General features: G+C 42.6%; 1 pseudogene; it reads left to right on the forward strand.

The window, feature by feature from the left end:
• The first annotated feature begins 486 nt into the window (after nucleotides 1-486).
• The window catches only part of LOC120845327, a 29,393-nt pseudogene continuing 5,843 nt past the window's right edge, over nucleotides 487-24,036 (forward strand).

A 24,036-nucleotide genomic window follows, 5' to 3' on the forward strand; every position in this document is an offset into this window, starting at 1 on the left:
AAAGGCGATATATCAAAAAAGGTAGCAGGATAACACTCCGTCAACCTCCTTAACCATCGCGAGTACCTTGGCCATTTTTACTGGTCAGTTACTGGTCAGCATACACTTAACACATGTTCATTCACTGGCGAAACTATTAACTGGGTTGACTAGCTGAACTGATTACAGGCTTGTGATGAAAGACCTTTACGTAATCTGGAAACGACGGGTGTTTGAAAATTGCGAAAGATTGCCCCAAGAGCCATGCCAGCACAAAAATGGATTGCGCAAGCTGCAGCTGTATGTTCCATTACATATAACTCGTGTACCGGTGATCGTTGCGCTCCAGTGCTTAAAACGGCTTGACGGTATTCGAAATGCCGGATACTTATCATTCTAGGAAGAGAGCTATTAATTGCGCTTAATCCACTGTTCTGGCAGCGCGGTGGCAAATTAATAAAAAAAAACAATTTGTAATTTAAATTTTTCGCGAGTTATATTTGCCCCATGCAGGCTCAGGAACAAGTTGCATCCAACACCAACGCAGACATGGCGAAAAATGTATGCAGATTTCTCAGGTAAGCATATTGCTATTTCTTTCTCTGAATGCATTTAATTGGTGTCGTGATTTAAATATCGAATATCAATGTTAATAAAAACGCTTAAATGCTTGATATAACGGACAACACTTCAGCAGCTCATTTATTAATTTGAACATAAAAATAAATAACGAGTACTTCTTTTATACGAAAATATTTCTAACCATTCAAGATGGTTACAATCGCGCTTAGTTATAACTCAATATACAAACAATTAAAATATAATAATTTTACAAAAAAAATTGATTTTTAAATATTGACTTTTAAAAAGCATTATACCTGTATCTCTAAAAAAGTTTGATGCGGTCACCGACAAAAAAATAGTGCCTCTTTTAAGTTTTCTTTTATTATGTGTCGTCCGTGCTTTACAGAGCACGTGCTATTTTTCATGTGTTACTGGCATATCCAAGTATACGTCTTGTAAACTCTAGCTGGACGTATGAACCCAAGTAGCGCGCCAGAGGGTTGCACAGCTACGGGCCTAACTTGGGCCTTATACGGTTGTCTCCTCGGCATTAGCCCGAGTACTTTTCCTTCATCTTTCGATAGCTTTCATATGACTCACCACATAAATCACAAAGTTCCAGACTTCAGCCATTGCTGTTAGTATACACTGAGAACCATAACTAAGGCATAAATCTTGTACTTATTCGCGAGTGTATGCCCAAAGTTGCAAGATGGAAACGAAACAAGCAGATATGAGGCCTGACTTTTGGTACTTGTTTGAAAATTTCTGCCCTGGTATGCAAAATGGCAGTCACTATAATGCGAATTAGTTGATAATATTTATGAAACTAAGCATAATTCATAGACCCCTTGGTAATCCGGTCGAGTTTTGATGTAGAAAAACAAAGTTAAACTGTGAGCAAAAAACAATGCATTCTTTCATGCTGTTCAAAATATTGCGTGCAAGAGGGGAACCGTCGGCTTCAAGTCCTTATTTTGAACTATATGTATATATATATATTACGATTCACACGCAAAATGCGGAGCGCAAGATCCTTGTACGGATTTGGTCTCAACCCACCGCCATGTGCTTCCGCGCAAATATATCCGATTGACGTAATCACTTTTCATGGCAAGGAAGTGTCTGCTGAATGCACGGGTAATGCAAACGCACGGTCGGCAGTTAGTAACCCCTGACGTCAATTTCGAAATACCATATACTAAAGTTAACGTAGTGACGGTGGTAAAATCCGGGCGTGCCGGTGCGATGACCGACGCTGAAAACGGGAAACGGACGTCTGCTGAACACTTGCCGGTTCCCACGAGGCTTGGTGCAAATTCGAGCCAGACTTTATAATTTTTACTCTCCGAACGGGGCAAAGCGGAACAAGGGTGGACCGTGCCTAGCGAGGTTTGTTGAGATGCTTAGCTTGGATGCCCAAATACGAATGCTCATTATATCACCAATACTCACTGTATCACCAATACTCATTATCGAGTCGCCGTCGTCGCCGGTGTGACAAAAGTATCGTAAGAATTATTTATTCCTCGGCTTCCGATTCACTACTCAATGCACTCTCGGAAGTGCATGATCATACATATAGCTATGGCGCATATCCTAACTACATACATTTTAATTATTGGGACGTGGGCCTTAGCTTCTTTGTCTCTCCTCTCATCATAGCTTACCGTCGACATAACCTGCAGGAAGGAAGAAGGTCATGGTGTATACACAAAACATCCGAACTGAGGCAGCATGTTTCGTTATACATCGCATTTTGTTTTAGGATTTCCTTATTTATTTAAGAAAAACACGAAATATATAAATAATGCGATATGCCCATGTGAGTTAAAAAGCCAGGGAAACATGAATAAACAAGAATATTAACAATAATTCGTCTAGTTAGCGCAATAGGTAAATTACCTGTTTAATTAGTGAATATAATCACAAGGACTTAATAATTAACTTTCTTAGTCTTATCAAAAACCACTAAAGGCACGTTCACACTTTTGCAACCGAGTACGACCGAGAGAGACGGGACTTGTAAAAACCTCTTAAACTTTCTTAGGACTAGAGAACACACTGGCACCCTGGTGCCACCTATGCGGTTGCCCTGGAACTGCATTCACAAGAGCGAAGGTTTTGCAGGATTTCTGAGGTCAAATGTGTGACATAACTGTAAGAAAGGCTCGATTATGACGTTGACGAAACTTTTTTCGAGCCAAGAAATAAAACGTAATGCGCGACAGAATTAAAAACATATGCCTAATCTCCAAGTCTACACTGCTACCCTATAGATGGCGCCAGTGTGTCCCCTCGTTGTAAGAGTTTTTAAGGAACCCAGCTCTAAGAGGTTTCAAGAGTGTGAACGGACTCTAAGATCGGAGTTATCCGATCTTAGGATGATTTGCAGCGCGTTGGAAGCCTGGTTAAGCGTTAAATTTACAACTTGTGCGGCGGGAATAATGGTTCCTTCACACTTGCGAATTTACGGGGCGTATGCGCGTTGGCGACTAGCATATTTTGGAGCCGGGTGGCGAAATCCGCCCGTTGCTGCCGAAACATTTGGATCGGTCGAGTACCCATTTTTTTTTACGCTAAGCGAAGCGTTCCTTCAGACGCGAGCCAATCTGCGTTTTCCGGAAGTTGCGTTGAGCTGTGCGTTCTTCCGGCCTTAGTGGTTTATGATTTTGTTTCTGTAGGAATGGCGTCACTCACGGCTCGAAAAAAATATCACGTGCCAGGACAAGGAAAGCGTGCACGCTCCGTTTTTTTCTCGGCATGGTTGAATCGCAACCATAAACAGCACCCCCGCCTTTTCGGTTTGCGCGGCCTCTCCTGCCTGGCTGAGAAGAGGGCGCACGGGAGATGAATGGTCCTCAACTTGGAAGTTTTGAGCATGACTGCATAGACGACACGATTGCATCTGTGTACGTTTCGATCCTCGTCGCTTTTTCGAGACAAAATCTACTCACGTAACGAAGCATATTTATCTTACGACGATAGGTGATCCTTCTTGCTTTATTTATGGTTTTTGTTTTATATAAAGCATAACAGCAGGCTTTGTGCCAAGCGACTGCGTCCGACACGCCGTACTTCGAACCATCCAAACCATGACCGGCTAGAAGAAAATACATTATCCATACACCACAGTCCTCTACTAAACAAGAAAGAGCACTGGAACAGCGAAAGAATGAAGGGAAACCAGCGATTTCCCAAAGCCGAAGTCAGTTTGTCATGTGGAATGAGTTGACTTGAAACAGGGGGTCGTAGGTTCATTCGCGTTGCGGGGTGAAGAGTCGTCGACGACGGTGTACTGCCACTTCGGTTTGCGCTGCATGTACTGCTGCACCCCAAATAAGAATCACCGAACCTTCCTAGTCTCGTTTTCTTAATGGTAGAACTTGAACATCTTCGCGCGGTTCTTCTCGTGTGCCGAAATGATCGCAGCGGTACACAATGGACCTTTTCCACATACCGACGGCATCATGCGGTGGCTGCACGAACTAAAAATCGAGGATGTGACCTACCTGCGCTACCAATCGATAATGGGAGCTACGCTACCAGTTTCTTCGCTCTCTGAGCAGCGGCGCCTGCCCAACGCGACTTTAAAAGAGGGGCATCCGTGGCGTCCACTCAAACGTCGTGTTTTCCTTTCCGTCGACATTCTTTTTTTGTGCAACACAATTATATATATGCTGCAATTACGTGTTCTACTCGCTGATATACAGCCTCCTTCCGAATTTCCTCGATTTTTCGTTCCGACTTCCCCCGCTTGGCATCGGGCGCTCGCGCGTGCGCAGAACGCTTCTCGGAAAAGGTCCATTCAGTGTAAAGAACATTAAGCCTACTCGTACCAGGCGTACTCCGAGGGACTCCAACAGCTTGCCGAGAGCAGCAGACGACAACAAATCTCGCGCCATCTCGTCGGACCGGCGATGTTCGGAGACCAAGCGAGAAATCCGCCATCGGTGTGCGAAATAGATGTGGACACATCGGTGACGCTGCTGCCGAGTCTGCTTTGGTGGTAACAATTTATTTGGAAGTATATACGTACGAAAAAGCTGCCGCTGTGATAACGCGGCCGCGCGGTTTCCCATCTCTTTTCATCCGAATTTTCTCACCATCAATTTTCCGTCTGTTTCACGATTGGGAACTTTACCACGCCGCATTGGGCTTCACTGCGACTCAATATCTTTCGATCTATTGGATTGATGGTTTTTGTTAACCCTCCACAAGTTTCTAGTTAGAACCATCTATTTATTTAACAGTTTATTAACAAACCATATATTTATAAACAGTTCATTAAGAAATCTAAGTTAAATATCTTACTTAAAGTGACCATTATATCTTTATATTATGTACCCTGGCCATATCACTAAGATGCACACATCGAACTGTTGTCTCTTTCAAGACATTAAAAAGAAAAATCAAATTAGGGAAGAAATGGCCCATATATACCAAAACAAAGCTCCAAAGTTACTTCGCTGCCGTGGCGCTGGATTTGGGGCGCCGCATTGGCAAATCTATTACAAATCGTGTTTTTGCGATTGCGAAGTACTGACGCCTGGCATGGGCAAATAAAGACATGTAGGCGCACTGTGTTGACAGACGCATATGGTGCCTCATTTTTAGACAACCTCATGCCTGCAACTGATGACGTCTGCTAGGAGCTGTGTTTCATGAGTTTTTACATGAGAACAGTTTAGAAGGATATTGCTGTTTAAATTCAGCAATTGTCGGTTGCACTGTATCACGCCAGTCATATTAATGCCACGTGACCTCAAATATTATTGAATACCTAGATGTAATATTTATTTGGTTCGCATGTTATAAGTTGAGAACTGCGTAGTGGCTAAACTAGCAACAAATGAAACATAAGTTGCAGTCATCCTTTCGGATCACCCTATGTACAATCAAAATAAATTTTCTGGAGGGGACAGTGCACGTCTAGAGGCTCTTAAAGCCTTTATCTGCTGTATATGGTTATTCGAAATTAGAAAGAAGAGAAGGCTATTTTGACCAACTATGCGTAGCATAGAGCAAGCGCTTCATATACACTTGTCAGTTCATGAAAATGGGAAGAGTGCGAACCTTTGCTTACATCTGGCAAGCATCTGTACTGGCAAATAACTTATTTTCTAATGGTGCAGAGTAAAGAACAGCTCTGTTATCCGGCTTTGAGAATTCATGCAAAGGTTTGTTTTTAATTGACATTCTCGCGGTTGTTATACGTGCGCACAATGAGACATCGTGGGAGTCGTAAGCTGGGCTGTGCTAACTAAAATTTTACAAGTTTCATGAATGTATGGCGCTGAAGAAAAACAATGTAATGAGGACACAGAGAAGGGATATGTTCTCAAAAATAGACAGCTCGGATCATTAATTACTTTCCAACTAAATAACTGAAGTTATGGCAGCATTTACTGCCGTAGCAAAATATGTTCGCACATCAGTAGGAACACGGTACTGACCGTCTTCTTCGAGTATACCGATATATTAATCCGGTTTAAAAATGTCACTTTGAGTTGTAACCGTTCGATACATCTTCTTTGGAATGCATCATCAGGCCATACGCAAATTTGGCACACTGTTCACTGAAACAGGGTATCAAATGCGGAATCGGGCAGTCACTACTTGTCAATAAGAGGGAAGTCGCAGCACTGTCATGGTCGTGTTGGCGGAAGAACAATGAGGGGACTCCTCCATCCAGATGCTGGTACGCAAGAGAGCTCGAGCATGCAGTCTCGCCAGAACGAAGAAATGCTCTCTGCTGCCAGTCCACTGGTTGGCAGCATTGTTGATGTTTTTTGTAGGGCTCCGAGGCATCATAATCATTCACTCATTAGCCGATGTTGAGTACCAAACGGCCGTGGTGCACTCTAAAAGAAAAAAAGGTTGTATTCTTACACCCTTTATGCCCTATAGAACATCTAAAAACTTCATTTCGACGTACAGTGCACAAACGTCGATCTGGCGGTGCTTACTTTCGCAAGAAGCTTGATAGCCGTGTGGTGCAACTTATTAAGATAGTTAATGTGAGTGTTACCGACTACAAAAAAAAAATATATTGATCGGTGTTTCTTAGCTTTACTGCAAAACCTGAGCGTTTTATTTCTGTGATCTTTGATACGTACATAAGCTAATTCATAAGTTATATCGCACCGTTATCAAGCCCCTGATAAAATTTGGGGCCGTCTGTTCGACAATAATGTGCTGCACGCCAAATATAAGTTTCGGGGTGCAATATATGGGACAAAAGGGTGTAAGGTTATACCCTTTATATAGAGTGTGAAGCGATGTAGCTGTGGCCAGCGTAATGCTGCAAAATCGTAGCCATTCCCTACAAAATGCCCTATGCACTAAGCTGCGCGTTTTACGAGACCATAGTCTGCGGTTGCACTGAACAGCTTGAGCTCTAAACTGATGTCATCGTCGTTTCGTCTTCCGTCTGCACTACACAGGATTTCCCTTCCTACAAGTCCATCATTGGCTGCCGCAGCTGACTATTGACTGGCTCTGGACAAGGGAAAATCTAATTGCCTGACACAATTAAACCTCGCTCGTTTGCTTGCCTGGAAAGCGTGTCCAGCCTAGGAAAATTTTTATTGGTTGAGGACGCTGCTTCCTTCCTAAAAAGAAACAGTGTATGCGAGGTACTAACATCAAATATACAAGATGTAGCCCCACAATTCATAACATTGAAGGCGCTCCTCCTGCTCGTAGACTGCATCTCTCGCAAATTTACTTGTAAGAAAACATGAAATGATTTAGTTCAATCCTTGAATGTCACAAACAAAAAAGTGACAGCGACGATGTTATTAACAAAAGCCAGAGATACCGAAGAAAGATTTAGGAAAATTCCGCAGATAACTCAAATCTCAAACGCTTAGGAATTCCTGCTTCCTTGCGCATAGGTACAATAACCAATTTATCGCGTCATTTACATCATTAGGTGGGCATGAGTAGTTTACGTATGAGCGTGACGAAATAAACATATATGCGAAAATTGTTATGCCTGGTGACTACTTTCAGGCCTATCAAGTATATATGAAAATATTAGGGAACACAAAATGTTTAAAACCTAACCAAGAGATCGCTCGGGCAATGCCGCATAGTTTACAGTTCACATAGCTCATATAGCCCCTAGCCAACGCCCCGTGGTATGCAATAAAGAACTGTATAAAAACCCGTACCTGCTTTGTGCACCGCGTTAATACATCGCTCTTTTATTTGTGCATCACGAGGTTGTTATAAGCGCATTTTTTTATGTTATGGTCTCGGTGGAATGTCCCGCGACGATCCCATTATTTGCCCGTCGAGGCCTGGTCACGCCACGCGGTACTCGGGCATTAATTTGAATGCATCTTTATGCATCTTGACACCCAATAACTATATGTTTCTCATCTGAAGTAAATTGTAGTTTAGGCACCTACGATCTTTTGTGTTGAAGCAGACGTCTAAGATCCTGTGGCGTAAAAAAGGGCCTGAAGTGATTGATGCCGTCGATGGGACCGAAAACAAACGGGCGCATGAGCCATCACTGAAAAGGGCCAAACTTCCAGAAGTGTGCATGACGTGTACCATATTACTTTCTTAACCCTGCGCATAAGTATTTTCACTATTTGCAAACGCTTTGTATACGGCAATTCAAACTATTATTTCTTGACAGCGAAGCTGTTTACGGCTAGGGTTCCGTAAATATTTTTTGTACGCCAACAAAAACTTAATTTTCCCCTCTAAAATTAGCGGGAACAATTTTCCGGTAAATTTAGCGGGGTAACTTCCCCGTTAAACTTAGCGGCACAATGTTTCCACTGAATTTATCGGGGAGATTGGCGTCACGTGCCCTCAACCCCAAATCAACTTCCCCACTATATTGAGCGGGGAAAATGACGTCCCGACATCGTGTCACGTGACGTCAATGTTTCCGCTACTTTAGCGGAACATTTTGCCGCTAAATGTAGCGGGGAAATCGAGGTCCATGACCACATCACCAATTCACTTTCCCCGCTAAATTTAGCGTGACGAATGATATCACTACTTCGTTCCACGTCACCCATCAACAAATTCAGCGGCAGGAGGAGAGGAGCAGGAAAGGAGGAGGAGGGAAGCGCTCCACCTTCTCTTTGTTATCGTTTTAAGTACTTGCATGCCTAGTTTCCTTTCCTTCCGCCGGGTGGCATTCCCGTCTCGCCTGTCTAGTTTTCTCCGGCTCCTCAGAACGGTGATAGTCATCGACATGTCTGTGCGTACCTTCCGTTACGGTGACCATCGGTCAATACAATAAATGTGCTCGTACCTTTTTTTCAGAATTCGGTGTCACGTCTGGGTTGTGGGCTCAACAGCTTCGCTGGTCATTCACCTTCACAGGGTGGAATAGCTCATCATAGTTTTTAAGTGTTATAGTTGTCTTACGATTAAAAATATTGCACGCTAATCTCACTTTGAGGGGCCCTATTGAAAATCGCTCTGATGGGACTTCAGGATTTTTTTAAAGGGTGTGAAGGGAACTTCAGGAACCTCTGAGATGTTTGAAGGGGGCACCGATATTTCCTGGTGGGTTCGCTGGCCCCGTCAGAGGCTCTCCTGAAATGTCTGAAGTGCCCTTTAAATGCCTTGAAATGTCTGAAAGCCTGTCAAAAACTTTTCGATTGGGATCGGGAAAGCCTTCAAGCATCTTGAGATGTCTGTGGGCAACGGCTTAGGTGGATAAAAAACATTTCGCAGAATTAGAACATAGCTGCTTATTGTATGCTAAGGGAAAAAAGTATTTGGAGAATGCCGATCGTATATGTGTACGGTCAGATTTTTATTTCTGCTCTTCTATCAAATACGAGTGGGCTCCTGGACCCATCGGTCACTGCCCGGGTGTTCGGTCGCCGAGGAGGTCACTGACGGCGACCGCCCCATGTGGAGAATTAACGAGCGCGGGACGAGTGGTCACTGGTGTTGCCGAGCCGAAACGCCTTCATCTAGAGTCCTGGTTTATCCAAACAACGAGCAAGAACGTAAACCGGTCCAAGGGCACTCTCCCGAGCGCGTACGTGTCTGGACTTCACGCCCTCTGGAGTACGCCTTAGCAAGGCCAAACGCCCGGGCAACCTTCCACACCGCGCGCCCCTCCCCCGCACCCTCTGGGTTAAGCCTTAGCAAGGCCAACCGCCTGGACAACCTTCCCCACCGCGTCCCCACCTACCGTCACCCGTGACCAAGGGACCGAGCGTGTCCCGAAACGTCGGGTTTATGTGTTTTTAATAAAACTTTGGTTAGAGTCCGCAAAAACTATGACATTTTATTCTGTCTCACTAAAAATTATGATACATTCCAGTTGTCGTAGTTTCCCATTCCAAAATGTGCATGATATTGGAGAACATTGAATAAGTATATCACCAGTTAAAGCATATCTGTATAAGGTTTGCTCTATACATGCAGTCAAAAGCACTTCATAGTTGAATTTTAAATGAAAAATGGGTGTGTTCCAATTCTTCTCTTTGTCAAAGCAGGCACTACAAATGTTTGTTCCTATTTATTTTATGTTATTGATACATTGAATATTGATTGATGAATTTTTATGTTTGTTTATTAGCCTAAATAAAATTGTCCAAATATAATTAGCATTCCAATAAACAATCCGGGATACAAAAGGAACATGGCAGTTGAACGAAGCGTTGAATTTGAATCAACCAAGAATTTAAAAGAGATTACGCATATAAAAAAACGTGTCGAGCAAAGCCAATTACCGGCAAATACACTCACCGAGCGCGGTGGCCTATCTGCACTGCACTCCAACCCAACAAATCGAAACTTGTCTAATAACGACTAGTGATCGCGTTTGCGGTATTCGGCTTTTCATATGCTGAGAGGACTTTACGACAGCACAGATCTCCCGCCAAAAAGACAGCAATATTTTAGCAGGAAAAAGAAATAAAAATAACTTCGAACACAAAAATACCCCTCAGATTGTCTCTCACGGTCTATTAGAATAAGTAGAACTCGCAAATAGCGCTGTACACCCCCTTTCGTGCCGATCGCGTTAGATTACACGCTGCACTCCTCGGAGATTCCTAGCCCAGAGTTTACATGGTCCAAACTCATCAGATTGTGACAAAACGTAGATTGCGTACCAAGAAGAACTGTCTCGGACGGCCCAAGAGGTCCTCTCTTCATCACTGACATGTAAAAGAAGCCGATCCGTTGTGTCTTTGCTCCGTCGAAGCTAGTGGTAACCTGTATGCCCACAACAAAGAAAGATAACCGAAGTGTAGGCGCTGTCGAAAGTATATTCATGGTCTTAACGATTCACTTGTTGAAGATCGCACTTGGCATTGATTCGAAATGCGCTGCTAGTGATGGGAGCTCTAGAACCAGTTTTGCCGGTTCCAGTGCGGGTAGTGTGGATGAAGGAGATGCCGGGCCGCTTCGCCCAATAGAAACAATCCGCCAAGCAATATAACACAATCAAACACACTCAAAAACTGACGTCACAGCTTCCTGCGATGTGCATGTTGATCTTGCCATTATTTTGCCTTGGTGAAACGAGCTGATCCTAAAGAAAAGTCCATAAATAGCGAAGCGCATCTCACCGTTTTCGGTTCGCGGTTGCGCTACGCTCCCAAACGTCTCCCTACCTTGCCACGTGGCCTTGGTTCACGCGGTCCCGCCTTCTCTGAGTGTGTGTCTGTGTGCGATAGTTTTCGGGGACTGAACTTCGTCACCCCTACGCTGAGTGTGCAGTGGAAGCTAAGGTGTTGGGTGAACAGATCGTATCTCTAACTTTAATCACGTGATCCTTCCTGCTTCCTTCGGTAACCACGAGCAGAGGGAAGGGCAGGTGATGAAAAGGAGGCGATTTACTGGTCTAGTTTGCGCCCCGGCCCTGACAGTTTAGAAATGAACGGAGTCCTCCTCGCTCTAGGGCGCCAAGGGCTTGCTCAAGAAGAAGAGGTTTGGAGAGATGCTGCGTGGGGAAAGCACGACGGGGATCACCCTCTCTCGCTTTTTTCGAGGAGAAATAGGGTTCTTCCGCCACGAGTTCGGCCGAGTGGCCTTCGTAAGCAACCCATTCAGGGGCCGTCAGTCCGACCCTTTCTTGTAACCATTCCTCTCTCCAACTCCTCCCCCTGTGTCTTCTCGTATTTGCTATCAGGGTGTCCAAAACCCAATTTAGTAGACATTGCTTAGAGATGTTAAATCTAGAGCGAGCAAACAAAAAGGGACGAACAGACACAAAGCCCTGAACTCAGTTTCAAGCCTGATGTCAAAAATTAAAAAAAAATATCAGATTATAAATTAAGTGTCCCCCGACGAAAAAAAACACAGAATAAAAGAAATGGCGGTATAAATAAAAAAAAAAAAAACTCTTGGCCGCATTGTCGTTCCCTTTGGAGCACCATTGAAACTGACTACCTTGCGCTTCGAAATAAACAAGAATAGGAGTGCACGCGCACAAAATATCATGCGCACAAATATGTATAATCCGCCACATCACTAGCTTAAAATGGGAAACGGAACGAATGCTCCCGGAACAAAAGGTTTCGGAACTAACGGTCCCAACGTGAAGGTAGGAAAAATGGTTCCACAAAAATATCGCTCCAGTAAAATCCCCAGAACGAAGCTTGTGCCAATTGTTTCACGAGAATTTTCTAGAGTCAGATAACGAAATAAGGGGGGTAAAGGGGGGGGGGGGGGGCGGCGACGCTTTCTTATTTCGTTTGAGAGAGAAGCGACAACACAGGCATCCACGATTGACCGTCTGATTCGGCTTCAGTTAACAAATGATGCGTGGAAGTGCCACATTTTCTTCCGCTCACCGATTTATTTATTTATTTGTTAAACCTCGAACGCCCCAAATAAGGGGTATTACATAAGAGTAGTACGAAACATGAAAACATTTCTTCGATGAATGCCTTGAAATGGGCAGGGTTGGAGTGGAGCACGGCGTCGGTGGGCAGATCGTTTCAATCCTTTGCTGCTGGCAAAAATTGAAAAAAAAAAGATGCACAGTGCAGAGGGCATCGGGCGATAGACAGCTTCCTGATGACTGGTGCGATAACAGAGCTGCCAAGTGATGAGTGATAAAACTTGTGAAAAAAGGCAGAGCCTAGAAATTTTTCGCCGTGATTCGAGGTTAAGAAGATTAGCTTGGGATTTAAGTGCGGTGACACTGCTATAATAAGAGTGGTTTGAGTAGATGAATCTTGCAGCGCGAATTTACACAGTTTCGAGCGTTTTAGTAAGATTAGATTATTGTGGGTCCCAAACAGCAGATGCATATTCTAGTTTGGGTCGGACTAGTGAGAGGAAAGATAGCAGCTTTACTGATGGAGGGGCTAAGCGTAGGTTGCGACGTAGAACGCCAAGGACGCGCTTTGCGTCATTAGCTATGTTCGTTATGTGAAATGACCAAGTTAAATCGTTTGAAAAGGTAATGCCTAGGTAATAATATGAAGGTACAGGAGATATGAGTGAACCACGAACGACGTAGTTAGTAGATGAGTAAAATTGCCTACGATGAAAAGAAACAAGGGATCTTTTGTTAGCATTCAAAGACATAAGCCATCTAGCACACCAGGCCTCGATATGGTAAAGATCAGACTGCATGGCGTGAACGTCAGGGCTGTCATTTATAGAACGATAAACAACGCAGCCGTCTGCGAATAAGCGTATGTTATATGAGATATTAGAAGGTAGGTCATTTATGTAAATTTTAAAAAAATGTAGGGGACCGAGAACAGTACCCTGGCGCCCTCCAGAAGCAACCGGGGATCGGGGCGAAAAGTGGTTATTAGCATGAACGAATTGTTTTCGGTTTGACAAGAAGTTATGAATCGAGGTAAAGACTTGAGGGTCGAGGTTTAAACGCGAAAGTTTTAATAAGAGACGTTGGTGTGGAGCTTTATTGAAACTTTTTTTCGAAATCTAGAAAGAGGGTAATCACAGGTAAGTTACGATCAGCACTTGAACTTAGATCGTTAGTAAAAAGAACAAGCAGCGTTTCGCAAGAAAATTCTTTTAGGAAACCATGTCGTCTGGGATAAAAAAAAAATTAACAAATACAAAAAAATTTATAACATGCGAGTAAATTCTATGCTGCATTAATTTTGATGAAACACTTGTGATAGAAATGGGACGATAACTGCTGCTTGAGGTTGGTGGACCTTTTTTGGTATGTGAACGATCTTGCCCACCTTCCAGTCCAGTGGTACGACTCCAGATGAGAGATATTGCCTAAAAATTGTGTGATAAAAGCACCTTTGTGCACTTTTTGTGTTTTCGAGTATCTTTGAATTAATGCCGTAAACACCTGTTGATGATGTTAGTACAAAAATTTGATTGCTTTTAGGACTAAATTAGAATTAAGACTATGTGCGGCATAGCCGGGTGATCTGAATAAGGAAATTAAGGGAGATCGCCGGCTAGTTTTTGCGTAAAAACAGACTAGAAGGAGGAGTTCAATGTTCGGGGAATATCATGTTTGGGAATGGGCGAGTTGTTCTGATCATACAATGATATGGGCCTTTTATGACCGGGATTCATCATTTTCCGAATTTCTAGGGATTGCTATGCAACATCGCGGGCGAAGTAGAAGAAAAAAACCTGCGTTTGGCTTGAGCAACAAGAGCGTCAAACGTTTTTTCGGTAGCATTGTATTTATCCTATGCCCGCGTGCTGTTAAGCAGTTTAGCTGATCTAAACTGTCGCTTTTTTGTTGCTGATACGTTTCAGCACGCTATTGAACCACAGAGTTGATGTTTGTTCAATAACAGTGATAGTGGGAATATACGTTGTGATTAGATGTTTCATTTTGTTTTTAAAAAATAAGCAGTGTTTTTCAAGAGAACTTTTCCCAAGGTCAGTTAGAAACCAGCTGTAGAAAGTGTCTAGTTGTTCGTTCATGCTTTTGTAGTCAACTTCACCATACAGTGTTAACGTTTCCTTCGCTTTTTTGGGGGTTCGGAAGTTGACACTGAAATGTGGCGTGTATCGTTACGTGATCATTGAAACCTGGTAAATATGTAATTTACGACATGTCTTCTGGGTGCGAAGCAAGCAAAACGTAAAGGATGTTAGAAGAATGGTCATTTTGCGTGGTTGGAGAAGAAACAAGTTGCGATAAACCAAATGTGAGGCACGTGTTAACGAATTCGCTTTCTGTATTGGGTTTTGATGTAGTAAGTTCCAGGTCGGCCCAGGTTATCACAGGAAAGTTAGTCACCGAGCAGAAGAATGGGAGCGTGCTGATATGACGTAGTTATCCATGAAAGGGCTTCAGAAAATTCAGCAATAAAAAAGGAATCGGTATCTGGTGGGCGGTAACAAGCACCGATAATAACGAGTGGGTAGGAAGCATTACAGTATATAAACATGATTTCTAAAGGGGAGGGGGTCGTTATAGCACCGCATTGCAGGTTGCGATGAGCAGCCACCAAAACGCCTCCGCCGCGGTTGTTCGCACGATCGTGACGAAAGATACTGAGTTAGGAAAAGAAGATAACAATTCTGTATCACAAATAGATGAATTTAACCCCTTTTCAGTGAGCACGACAATATTACGTTCAGTAGTATCACTGAGACGGCAAGTGATTCTCGTTTGAGCAGAATACTTCTGATGCTCGCATAAATCAGAGATAAGCAGCTGTTGTTTGAACTCGCAGAAAAGTTTGTTGATAGCTATGAGGAACGTGGAATAACATTTTATGTAGTATGATCGAGTACGTAAGTGGTGTGTTAATCATAAGTTTATCATGACGGAGCCTGAAGAGACTTAGTTGGCTTTTACCAAAATCAAGCAAATGTTTTCGAGCAGTGCGTGTATTTGGCGAGTTGTCTTCGGAGATACTGAGCTGGTACCTTTAAGCTGCTTAGCAAATGAAAGAACTTGCTCTCTGATTTCCCAATGTGCAAATTTTATAATAATATGCCTATTTTCGTTAGGCTAGAAAGTTACAATCCTGTGGGCTCGCTCTATATCTGTTGGTTGGATAGGCGCGTTGAGCACCGGCGCTCCCAATGCTCAATTATTAGTCTTTCTGACTGGGCCCATGTTTCGCGTTGATTATCTTTGTGTCCGAAAAAAATAAGATTTATTCGACGAGCCCTGTCTTCAGAGTCGTCAAATCTGGCTGTCAAGTGAGCAATTTTTGTTGCGCTGTCCTTGGCGAGAGTCTGAACGCTTTCGACCTGTGACTTGATTGTAACTATAGACGAGCACTCCTCTTCCATATTCATATGCCTTTTTGTTAATGTCGTTAAACGTTCTATCATGTTCTGGTAGTTGTGAGCGGATTGATTCCACTTCCTCTAAGAGCGGCGTTTGCCCCGAATGATGTCTTTTAGGGCCGACATTATGTCACTAATGTTTTCAGTGCTATTCATATCTGCAGAGCGAGTGTGGGGACCAGGGTTCAGTTAAACATCCCCAGATAAACGTAATAGTTTTAGTATTATGCATGCACAGTCATGAACGGTAAGTAGTTTACTGTGTTCTTTCAGACCGTGTCATTATATATAACTGTTAATAATCGTCCCACTCGAAAGATATCGTAAATATTGATGAGTCTTATACTTTTAGTTGTAGAATCTCTCCACCAGTACAGCCAGAGCATGGAAACTATGGAGGACTTCCTTCGAGGTGCGAGCCGAACCATTCGGTTCTGAGCTGTGCAGACGTAATTCAGGCGTAATATTTTTGTATGTTTATGTATGTGGCATCAATAAAATGTTCCAGTTCTAAACAACTTCCTGTGAAATGTATTTGAACCTAGCTGGTGTAGTTACTGATTTGTTTAGAGAAAAGATCCACTCGTGCACACACACCCAATTCAGTTCAAAAGGCAGCGATCTCAGCTCTTAATGTGGCCCGGCACCAAAAGACGCGCGGAAATGAATGTAATTGAAGTCCCATAGCAACAGTGATACGAGTAAAAGTGCTCATTTTGTCTATCTAAACAAGGCATTGAAAACATAACTAGCAAGATGCTCGTTCTATGGTAATAGCAGTGACCCGTTCAGTATACGATCACTAAATGTTACAGTAAAATGACAACGACTCTTTTATTGCTAGAAAATATTCTGGCAATTTAAGCTAAGAGAGTTATAGAAAACTTATCAACTTGCTCTTAGGTAACCGGTCTCAAATTATGAGACCCAATTCATCATGCCACCAGCAAACAAGTACGTCGAGAGCATAAAGAAATAAAGGCAATTGAGTGTGTTCTATTTTTGTAGTGATCTTAGACCGGGACCATTTTTTTCTGATTTGAACTTGGGTCCATTTGCTTCGGGATCATTTGTTCGGGGACCATTTATTCCGGAAACATTTGTTCCGGAACTATTAGTTCCGGGACCATTTGTTCCTAAACCCGTCTAAAATACCAACGATTTGGGGGCGATTGTTTGGGTTTAGCATGATCGCCCCACCTGTAGAATCCCTGTGCGCGGTTAAACCAGCGTTGTCTTATGTTTTATCTTGCAATACAAGTTGAGACGTGTGGAATATGATAGAGGCCAAATACGTACTAATTATGGAGAACAAATATTGAAGCAGTAATTAACACAACTTATAAATATGCATCCGCAAATTATTGATGTAACAACAAAATCAATATATGCAAATACATTTAAAAAAATTAATAAAGGATTATATTTTCCAGCATGTATAAAGTCTTCTGAAAACATTCTGCCAGACATTTTATTGCGTTAGAAATGTGCATATTTCTTGTTATTTTTGCTATGTTCCTGTGGTTCATTTGAATATATGCTGTGTGTTCGTTGTAAGAGCTGCTCGGCTCTGAAAGCTGTATGGGGTACGGGACCTGAGTCCGCTGTTTTAATACACCCTTTTTCCTTGCCACACCAAATAAAATGGCAAATAAAGAAAAATACAATATTACAAATAAAATATGCTGAGGGTCTAAAAATGACGGAATGATTACGTTATACAAACTCGCGTGCAAACGCACTGTCTCTTAATTAAGAGCAGAATGCTCTGCCGTCACAGTGAGGACCCCTTCACTTGAACTGGAAAATCGCGTTATGGGCTTCTGAATTGGCGTTTTGAAGGCGGGTCAAAAGGGCGGAGTGCTAGTCGTGGGGCATTTTACACGGGGCGTTTCACATCAGATGCATTCGTGCACCAACCGATCGTACATACTTCATCAGCTTTGTGTAAAGCGGTGTCCTTCGGGGAACTTGGAATGTTCCTGTAATAGTAGTTTGTGTGAGCCTTTGTTGGATAAAACACAGATTTTGGGCAAGTTTGAAGCCAAAACAAAAGAACATTTTTGAAGCGTTCAAAATCAAGGTGAAGGAGGATGACTTCTAAATTACTGCGTCGTAACTCGTCGTTACAGACAAGAAAGGCAGACTCATTTGTGGTGCTGTAATCTGCTGTGGTCCTGTAATAGTAGTTTGTGTGAGCCTTTGTTGGATAAAACACAGATTTTGGGCAAGTATGAAGCCAAAACAAAAGAACATTTTTGAAGCGTTCAAAATCAAGGTGAAGGAGGATGACTTCTAAATTACTGCGTCGTAACTCGTCGTTACAGACAAGAAAGGCAGACTCATTTGTGGTGAGGTATATTAAAGTGTATATATATGCTCGTGTTTTCTAAATGAAGTTCTCTCTCCGGTAGCGTTCCCTGTATACAACCTTATTTTTTGTGCTCGTTTTTGTATGTGCTTTTCAGTACAAGTGCTTTTCACCTGGCGTCACTTCCTGTTAGACTCGAAATACTGTCGTGTGCTATTAGTGTCTTGGCACCACGTTGGAGGCATTTGACGTCTTATCGTGGCAGCAGTAGGGCCGTAGAGTAATAGAGCCATCCTTGCATAACCATATTTCAGAATATTTTTTTATCCTAGTCAATCGCCAAGACGCTCTTTATCTAACACGAAGTATGGTCCACAAACCCTTAGTTGGGAAACGAAGCTTCTGTGTTGAGATTACAGAGTTAATATAATAATCTAGAGCGAAAGTTCTTATGCCTTCGGTATAGGAGCCAATTGGCGGTCCCGATGATCTCACATTGCTGGCGACGCCTTAATATGCATTACAGAAGCAGCAAAACATCACCTGTAAGGTCTGCGCCTTGTTAATTGCTTTATTACTTTGAAGAAAAAACACATGAATCGCGATTTGACGCAATTAAATGAAGTTGACAAGCACTCGAGCAACTTCAAATTGTCGCGGTAAAAAGAATACGCCTAAAGCAGCCTATTCCAAGATACTTGCAATAGTATGCCAATGGCCTAATATTGGAGTCAATAGCAGTTAATAATGAAAAATATCAGAATAGTTTCGCCCATACTGCCGCTTCTTTTCTGAAACACATTATTCTTTCTGTTCAACAAGATTATTACTTGAGAGTGGCTCTAGAGGGTTACACAGAATTTAAAAACTGTAAGCCTAGATTTTGTAGAAAATTACCCGCAGAAAACCACAGCCTACAACTTTCCTCTTGAAAATTATGTCCAAGAAACTTTTCGCACAAATTATGGGTTTCAACTTTTGAGTTGAAACCCAGAATTGGTTCCTGAATTTTTTTTTTCCTCATTTTAATTAATTGATTCATTCTAATTCCTGAATTTTTAGATTTTTTCCCAGAAACGGTAGCCAATATTAGTAACAGTCACTCGCCTCGAAATTTCAAAAGCAAAACGAGGCGTTGCGTATTAGGTCCTCAGCAATAACACGTCTCCCATCCTGATCCTTTTCATCCTTCCTTCCTTTTCCTTTTCATTTTTTGTATGATCTATAGCACATATGTCATCCCATTTCATGTTGAGATCTCTCTCTCTCTTTCTCTCTCTCTCTCTCTATATATATATATATATATATATATATATATATCAGTGTTGCGGACTTGCCACTCCGAAGTTGGAATGATTCCGGAATCATTCCGCATTTTCGCGACCCCGGAAAGGAATAATAATAATAATAATAATAATTTTTATTGCATGTAAAGTACACAAACAATTACAGACCTGCCAAAGCCTCATTGGGCTTGTCTGGCAGCGTCTGGCAGCCGGCAAACGAAACACACACAAATAGAGTACATAAAAAAATAAAAAAAAACAAAACGAAATCAAAAACTGAAACCAAAAAACAAGCAAAGTGTGTGTGTGTGTGGGGGGGGGGGGGAGGTTATACAGTAATGTTTCTCAGCGCTTTCTTCAGTTTGTACTGTGTTGTGGCATCAATAACACACGACGGGAGTTTATTAAAGCATGCTGGAACATAATACAATCGGGTTCTTTTACCATATCTTGTAGAAATCCGAGGTGTCCAATATCGCTCTTTCGGTCTGAGATTACGGGCAGGGACGTAGGGAGTCTTAAAACTGCTATCGCAGAAATGTCTATGCACGACAGTTTCAATGAATAATGAGCTAAAATTTGGCATAGATAGAGTCGCGAACACATCAATGTTTTTATCGAGGCCTAAGTCATAGGAAATGTTGTGTAACATAGAACGAAGTATTGTGTTAATTCTGGTTTGCCAATGTTGGGCGCAATGACCGTACACAGAAATGTCATAACGAAGTACACTGTAGCCCAGAGCATGTATAATAACTTTTCGGACTGATAACGGCATATAGTATCGAATTTTGTACATCAGACAAGACACTGAACGAATCTTCTTACAAATATAAGCAAGGTGGGAGTTCAAGGAAAGATCACCGTCGAAAAAAATACCAAGATACTTCACAGTTGATGTATATTTTACCGGCTCACAAGCACACGATGAACAAATGGACGCATGTAACAGTAAAGGATAGCTGGGTCTAACTTTCTTTAAGGGGTTATGAAAACAAATGAGCTGCGTTTTCGAAGCATTAACAATAATTAAATTAGCTGCAAACCAGTCCATAGTTTTATTCGCAGCAGCTTGCAGAGAGGAGATTGCATCTAAATAATTAATAGCTCTGGATAAAATAACCGTATCGTCAGCATATTGAAATAACGAAACCGGCACAGCGTTGTGGAGGTCATTAACATAAATATTGAACAGTAATGGGCTCAAAACTGACCCCTGCGGTACACCAGCTTTGATTGACGAAAATGCGCTCTGAAAACGCCCAATTGAAACACACTGTCGTCGATCGCTTAGGAAGTTTTCTAGGAGTACTAAAAAGGGGCCACGAAATCCTAATTTAGAAAGTTTCATTAGCAAAAGTCGATGGCATACGCTGTCAAATGCTTTGCTGACGTCCAAGAACAGTGCGCAAGCAACCTGATTCCGTTCAAAAGTTGAATTCAGTATATCAAAAAAATCCTCTAGAAGCGTCTGTGTCCCTCGACCTTGAATAAAACCATACTGATGAGGTGAAAGAATACTGTGCTTGCCTAAAAAAACTTTCCATAGAAATGTACAAATGTTTCTCCAACACCTTACTAATACAAGGCAAAATTGAAATAGGTCGATAATTTTCTATGCTTTTACGCGCACCACCCTTAAACAGCGGAGTAACCACCGCAGTTTGATTTGTATCGGAATGATTCCAGTTAAGATAACGTTGTTCAAAAGCGAAAGGAGCACATGCCTAAGTACGTCAAAATGTCTACGTAACACATTAATTGAGATGCCATCAATGCCCGCAGCCTTGTTAGGCTTAAGGCTAAAAATAATTGACCTTAGGTCGTTTTGGGACAATAAGGGCAGGAACGCCGAATCCAACACATCAGTTAGCAAAGAACAGGAGTCTGGGTGTTGTTTAGCGATGCCCGACACCCGGGAAAAAAAGTTGCTAAAATCATTGGCAACATTTTGCTCATCACAAGAAAAATGCGAAAAAAACAGATTATCACTAGCCGAGGACTTCTTAGTACCGCTCAGGTCCTTGATCAGAGACCATGTTTTTTTAAGGTCGAAACGAGAGTTGTTAAATTTATTTCGGAAATGAACTCGTTTGGCGAGACGTATCATGGCATTCACCTTGTTTCTACTTTGTTTAAAAGTTGACCGGAGCACGTTGCAACTGGGGGAGCGTTTTGATTGCATCCAAAGCAAGTTTTTTTCCTTGATTGCTGCAAGTATTGCAGCAGTCATCCATTTCAGGTCGACATTACGCTGCTTAATCTTCACAGTACGAGTAGCTGCCTGGCGAAAGAGATTAAGTTGTGCTACTAACTGCTTGTAACTGTCGGCAGGTGACACTGTCAGTAGAAACGTGTCCCAATCATGCTGTGTCACCAGTTTATCAAAGTGCCTGCGGTCAACAATTGAGACTTCTTTCTTAGGGCTGGTAGTAGTCGAAGAATGAGATAACGGGGTTATAGAGCAACATACGAAATAATGATCTGCAAGTTTCGTTTCTATCATTGCTGATTTAACTTCAGAGTTGTGGGACCGAACCTTTATGTGGTCGATACAAGATACGACCAGCTTGCCAGATAACAACTCCTCTCTTGTGGCTTTGGAAATTGTAGTGTCTAGTCCCCATTTTGAAAGAACATCGAGATAGTCGGCAACTAAGGGTAGTGTGGGACCAAGTATATCAATATTTATATCACCAATTACACAGACGCATTCTTCACATGAAAGGGTGGAGAGAGCTGCATCAAGTTCGGCTAAAAACAAGCGACCATTACAGCTTGGAGGGCGATAGACTGACAGTAAGATAAGTGATAACCAAGGGGTACTTAAGCGCAGTGCAACTACTTCTGCTTGAATGAAGGAGAAGCTCAGCTCAGACACCGACCAAATGTTTTTTTATAAATACTGCAATACCCCCTCCCCTTCCCATAGAACGAGTGTAAGAGAATACTTGATATCCTGGAATTGAAAAGTTTAAAAAATATTCCGAAGAAACGTTGATTTCAGTAACAATGAAAACATCAAAAAGAGAAATAAAGGGAGAGATTAAAACAAGAAAGTGATCCCAGTGTTTCCGAATACTACGTATATTAACATGGGTGACACACAAGGAGTTGCTCACACAATTAGTAAAAAATTTGTGAACTTCCCCAAAGGTTGTACAGGAACGAAAACTCTCGGAATCCATAAGCTAAGCAAACCGAAAAGCAAACTGTCCCGTTTTACACTAGCTTCTCGAGGTCCCGTACGGCGGCTATGCGTATTACAGGAGTTCCCTCATCTTTCCTCGCGTAAATTTTAGTGTTTTTAAGCCAAACAAATCTGTACCCGTGCTCCTTTCCCTTCGTTATTGCCAACCAGAACAGTTCTTTGTTTGCTTGGGTCAGGTTATCATTAAAAAACAGCGACTGGTCCCCTCCTTGTCTCGGCTTTCGCAATTTGCCGCGTGCAGCCATCCATGTTTCCTTTATGTTAGCCGATGCGAATTTTATCAGAACTATTGGGGCTGTGTCACGTTTTGTTGGTAAGCGATGCATTGTTAAGATATCGGACGACTGAAATGATGGAAGGCCAAGATTTTGAGCCAGATCTGTTAACGTTGCGATTAAGTCCTCTCCAGGAACGAAAGTCAGGCCATGAATTTCCATATTGCAACGACGACTGTACTGTTGCGTGTCGTTTAGCTCTTCTTTTAATCGAGAAATTTCCCGCGACTGGTCTTCCATCGAAGCCCTGACTGTGCAGATTTCTTGCTGCAGATCCTTCACCGATTCTTGGTTAGTCATAGCTAGAGCAAGTACGGAATCATAATTCGTGCTAAAAGTGTCAACGGTTGTTTGAAGTACGCTGACCGTGCTGCGAAGCTCCTCCACAACCGGCTTTAATGTCAACAGTTGGTCGACCTTAGCCGAAAGAGGCAGAAGGGTTTCGACACTCGTTTTTAAAGAAAGGAGTTGATTAAGCATGGTACTGATTGAAGTCAACTGATCAGAGACAGTAGTGGCTTGCGCCTGTTGAACCTTGCCCGCCTGATCGGCGGCGCGTGCCGGGACGCCACTGCCAGCTGCGCAACCTGAGCGAAGCTCCCCGGTACGGCAAGTGAGGCACCTCCAGCTTTCTTTTCTAGATGCACCCATTGCCAAAAACGTACTTTCTGAAACGGCGGAGCAGGATTTTCCAAGGTGGTACCCATTCTCACACTCAGTGCACGTCAAAAACCTTTCATCCATGGGAAGCGGATGAGCACATTTAAGACAATCTATGAGTGACATAAAAAACGTATCTAACAAATAGGTTTGTAAAAAGTTAGAATCAAGTAGGGTAAAGAGAAAACAAAACAAAACACTGTGCAGTCGGCGGCAGAACAAGTGGCAGAGCTTAAAACAGAGTAACCTTTGGGCTCACCGGTATAGAAATGTCGAGGTTAGCTCTTTGCAACGAATCGCCGCCGACTGCAGTGGTCGCTGTTCCAGGAGCCGCTTTTGTAGAAGATGTTGCCCCGAGACCGGCGTAGCGCGCCAGGCGGTTGATCTTCGCTCTTGACAAGCACAGCGATGACACGTGTAGTCTCAATACGTGATGATAGCAGGTTTCAGCGATCGGGCCATTCTTGTCAGTTGTTCCGAGATGATTCCGTGGTTGTCGACTATACAGAAATGTCGAGGTTAGCTCTTTGCATGGGAATGGAATGG

The sequence above is a fragment of the Ixodes scapularis genome, unplaced genomic scaffold (genome assembly GCF_016920785.2).
Source record: "Ixodes scapularis isolate PalLabHiFi unplaced genomic scaffold, ASM1692078v2 PGA_scaffold0__279_contigs__length_252992795, whole genome shotgun sequence".
Taxonomy (NCBI): domain Eukaryota; kingdom Metazoa; phylum Arthropoda; class Arachnida; order Ixodida; family Ixodidae; genus Ixodes; species Ixodes scapularis.